Source organism: Schistocerca serialis, unplaced genomic scaffold (genome assembly GCF_023864345.2).
Source record: "Schistocerca serialis cubense isolate TAMUIC-IGC-003099 unplaced genomic scaffold, iqSchSeri2.2 HiC_scaffold_630, whole genome shotgun sequence".
In the NCBI taxonomy this organism is placed as follows: domain Eukaryota; kingdom Metazoa; phylum Arthropoda; class Insecta; order Orthoptera; family Acrididae; genus Schistocerca; species Schistocerca serialis.
The window spans coordinates 12501-17521 of record NW_026048223.1 but is presented as its reverse complement, the minus strand read 5'-3'; the positions used below and the strand labels follow the sequence as shown (position 1 = coordinate 17521).

Genomic DNA, 5021 nt, shown 5'->3' with positions numbered 1-5021 from the left:
GCGTCCCCCACCCCAGACATGTGACGTCACACTATCGGTATTGACGACTAGACTGATTCCTTATAATCATTTGCCATACACCGGTGGAAGCTGCCGAGACGAGTAACTACATGGCGGCCTCGCCGTGTCACTAATGTACAGAGATACAACAGTTTCGACTGGAACCGGATGAAACGTATACACGGCGCTGATTAGTAATAGATAGAGCCATCAAAATACAGATAATGTATACAACTGTCCGTATACATGCTGAAAGACTCTGCTCACAATCACAACCACACGTCAGCCAGACACTCTTATCACGCACTACTCTCTGCCTGTAACAGGCACAGAGACAATATGTAAGCACCAGCATGGAACAACACCCAGTGCATCCTCTCCGCCACATTAGACAATCCACACTATCATAACCAGACCGGGAGGTCCACTCACAAAACAGAATATCCCACCCTTCCGACAACCACCATTGCTCAGCTAAGCCACCAACACCCACACACGTCCTACACAGGGGTACACCCAACATCACAATACTGCCTCCTGTCACAGCACACAAACAATGGCAGGAATGAAAGACACAGGTCTGCCACAAGCATGGAATCAGAGCGCCGCCTGTCATGAGCCAAAGGTGCATCCTGACGTGGCAAATCAGATGATGCCGCAGGCATCCACTTACTATAATCACAATCAACAAACCGGCCGCCGCCGCCGCCGCCCCCCCCCCCCCCCCCCCCCCCAATACACCTTTCCTTACAACAATGTGTACCTTAACCTAACCCATATTGCGCCTTAACCTAACCCATATTGCGCCTTAACTAACCCATATTGCGCCTTAACCTAACCCATATTGCGCCTTAACCTAACCCATATTGCGCCTTAACCTAACCCATATTGCGCCTTAACCTAACCCATATTGCGCCTTAACCTAACCCATATTGCGCCTTAACCTAACCCATATTGCGCCTTAACCTAACCCATATTGCGCCTTAACCTAACCCATATTGCGCCTTAACCTAACCCATATTGCGCCTTAACCTAACCCATATTGCGCCTTAACCTAACCCATATTGCGCCTTAACCTAACCCATATTGCGCCTTAACCTAACCTATATTGTCCCTTAACCTAACCCATATTGTCGCTTAACCTAACCTATATTGCGCCTTAACCTAACCCATATTGCGCCTTAACCTAACCCCATATTGTCCCTTAACCTAACCCATATTGTCCCTTAACCTAACCTATATTGTCCCTTAACCTAACCTATATTGTCCCTTAACCTAACCCATATTGTCCCTTAACCTAACCTATATTGTCCCTTAACCTAACCTATATTGTCCCTTAACCTAACCTATATTGTCCCTTAACCTAACCTATATTGTCCCTTAACCTAACCTATATTGTCCCTTAACCTAACCTATATTGTCCCTTAACCTAACCTATATTGTCCCTTAACCTAACCCATATTGTCCCTTCTTAACCTAACCGATATTGTCCCTTAACCTAACCTATATTGTCCCTTAACCTAACCTATATTGTCCCTTAACCTAACCTATATTGTCCCTTAACCTAACCTATATTGTCCCTTAACCTAACCTATATTGTCCCTTAACCTAACCTATATTGTCCCTTAACCTAACCTATATTGTCCCTTAACCTAACCTATATTGTCCCTTAACCTAACCTATATTGTCCCTTAACCTAACCTATATTGTCCCCTTAACCTAACCTATATTGTCCCTTAACCTAACCTATATTGTCCCTTAACCTAACCCATATTGTCCCTTAACCTAACCCATATTGTCCCTTAACCTAACCCATATTGTCCCTTAACCTAACCCATATTGTCCCTTAACCTAACCTATATTGTCCCTTAACCTAACCCATATTGTCCCTTAACCTAACCCATATTGTACCGTAACCTAACCTATATTGTACCTTAACCTAACCTATATTGTACCTTAACCCAACACACGTTGGGCCTTAACCCTGCTCTGTAATTGTCATACGACGCGTTAAATTAGTGTAGTGTTGCCTAACTGCAACCCCCCGCAATATAGTTTGCTACTCGCACTGCCCGGTCCCCAGAGTATCGCTTCATGTTAAACACCTTGCAGCTATACACTGTAATGCGGATGGCAGCAGGACGTACATGCTCAATGCCCTTCGCAGTTGTTCATTGGCATTCGCATGGCGAAGCACAGCCTACGTTGTGGTACGGCTTGTGTCAACTGTCCGCTGATGTTGTACGTCCAAATCACACACTGTACTGCACATTGGTCCTCATGTACTGAATGATACATCGTGGTACATGTGTGACCGTACCACGACTGCGCCAACAACGGCGAACCATACGGTCCAAATATTGTGCCACTCAGCTACGTGTCGTCTCCCTATAAGAGCTGGATTGAAGTATGGTATGCCGTGGATGGCGATCAGCATGAGCCGTCTGTTGATGTAGTGGCGCGTGTTGTCAGACGTAGTCGTCTCTTCTCACACACCGTGATAGCATGGTGCACTGCGTTCCACATCTGCGACATGCGACAGAGGCCGGTTGACAGTCGTTCGCGCAATGGACATCGCATACGTACGGGGGCCACCTTCCACGTGTTCGCGAAGCGTGCACATGTTGTTGCGTGTATGTGGGCAGACATAGTGTGTCGTGACACCTGACACAGGCATGCAACAATCGTTGAATTTGCAAATGGCGATGGACGTCTACGTTTGCTGGTGACGTTACGCAAATGAAGAACTGGTAAACCGTTGTGGTGCGGTTGTTCTCGCTAGAGGTGAATCAGTGATGGCGACGATCGGTCTTGAGCTACCAACCGGTTGTTTCAGCGATACCCACCATGCCCACGAACGTGAATGGCATGTGGGTGTGAAGCGATACGCGGCGGTGGCTGGGTGGGACCGTCCCCGGCCGGTGAGGGGGGGGCCTCCCGGCGTGCTGGCCGCGCGGTGCGTGGGCGCACGCGCTACAGCCGGCTGGTGGGGGCGGCCAGTGGCAGGCGCGCCGGCCGACGGAGGCGGCAGGCGGCGCAGCTGCGCGCCGGCGCACCCTGCACGCGGCGCCGTGCGGCCAAAGTAGGTCCTCGCGGGCCCGGTGCGAAGCGCGGTGGACATCTGCAGTGTGCTGGTCCGATTGAGGACTGTGTGCGCTGAGGATGCGCCGCCGCCCGGCGCTCGGCGCCGCGACGCCGTCTGCTGCTCGGTCGCCTCTGCGGTTCTCGCAGGTGGATTGTATCGCAGCTGTGCGGACGTGTTGGCGCGTGCGCTGTGCTGGGAGAGTTCGCTTCGGCACCCAAGTGGGGCTTTTGTCCTTCTGTGGCGCTGGCGTTGGAGCTGCCGGCCACCGTAGGTGGCGCGTGTTGTCTCCCGCCGGCAATGCCACGACAGCACGCTCCCGGGCCTCTGTCGGCAGCGGCAAGCTCAGTTGGGAGCACGGGTGGTCGCACCTAAAGCGTCTACTCGCCAAACTCCGGGCGATTGCGCCTCTCTCGAACCCGACCAAGTACTTAGGACGGCGCTGCGCGCCGCCGGGACCTGAGAGGGTTTCGAGGTGTATTGTGCAGGGGAGCTCAGCCTCCTCCTGTTTGCAGAATAATTGAGCGGACGCTTGCGTGTTCGCGCGGGGCCCCCGGGACACACTCCCGGGCGGCCGGCTGCTCAGCTCTAGTTGACGCAGCTCCCTGGTTGATCCTGCCAGTAGTCATATGCTTGTCTCAAAGATTAAGCCATGCATGTCTCAGTACAAGCCGCATTAAGGTGAAACCGCGAATGGCTCATTAAATCAGTTATGGTTCCTTAGATCGTACCCACGTTACTTGGATAACTGTGGTAATTCTAGAGCTAATACATGCAAACAGAGTCCCGACCAGAGATGGAAGGGACGCTTTTATTAGATCAAAACCAATCGGTCGGCTCGTCCGGTCCGTTTGCCTTGGTGACTCTGAATAACTTTGGGCTGATCGCACGGTCCTCGTACCGGCGACGCATCTTTCAAATGTCTGCCTTATCAACTGTCGATGGTAGGTTCTGCGCCTACCATGGTTGTAACGGGTAACGGGGAATCAGGGTTCGATTCCGGAGAGGGAGCCTGAGAAACGGCTACCACATCCAAGGAAGGCAGCAGGCGCGCAAATTACCCACTCCCGGCACGGGGAGGTAGTGACGAAAAATAACGATACGGGACTCATCCGAGGCCCCGTAATCGGAATGAGTACACTTTAAATCCTTTAACGAGTATCTATTGGAGGGCAAGTCTGGTGCCAGCAGCCGCGGTAATTCCAGCTCCAATAGCGTATATTAAAGTTGTTGCGGTTAAAAAGCTCGTAGTTGGATTTGTGTCCCACGCTGTTGGTTCACCGCCCGTCGGTGTTTAACTGGCATGTATCGTGGGACGTCCTGCCGGTGGGGCGAGCTGAAGGCGTGCGACGCGCCTCGTGCGTGCTCGTGCGTCCCGAGGCGGACCCCGTTGCAATCCTACCAGGGTGCTCTTGAGTGAGTGTCTCGGTGGGCCGGCACGTTTACTTTGAACAAATTAGAGTGCTTAAAGCAGGCAAGCCCGCCTGAATACTGTGTGCATGGAATAATGGAATAGGACCTCGGTTCTATTTTGTTGGTTTTCGGAACCCGAGGTAATGATTAATAGGGACAGGCGGGGGCATTCGTATTGCGACGTTAGAGGTGAAATTCTTGGATCGTCGCAAGACGAACAGAAGCGAAAGCATTTGCCAAGTATGTTTTCATTAATCAAGAACGAAAGTTAGAGGTTCGAAGGCGATCAGATACCGCCCTAGTTCTAACCATAAACGATGCCAGCCAGCGATCCGCCGCAGTTCCTCCGATGACTCGGCGGGCAGCCTCCGGGAAACCAAAGCTTTTGGGTTCCGGGGGAAGTATGGTTGCAAAGCTGAAACTTAAAGGAATTGACGGAAGGGCACCACCAGGAGTGGAGCCTGCGGCTTAATTTGACTCAACACGGGAAACCTCACCAGGCCCGGACACCGGAAGGATTGACAGA

At 51.8% G+C, this 5021-nt stretch overlaps 1 non-coding gene across 1 annotated transcript in view; it reads left to right on the top strand.

Moving 5' to 3' along the window:
* Positions 1-3684: 3684 nt before the first annotated feature.
* Positions 3685-5021, top strand: part of LOC126448782 (small subunit ribosomal RNA) — a 1910-nt gene continuing 573 nt past the window's right edge. Inside the window, exon 1 of the ribosomal RNA XR_007584246.1 lies at positions 3685-5021. This exon is cut by the window's right edge and continues 573 nt beyond it. This is a non-coding gene — a ribosomal RNA (small subunit ribosomal RNA).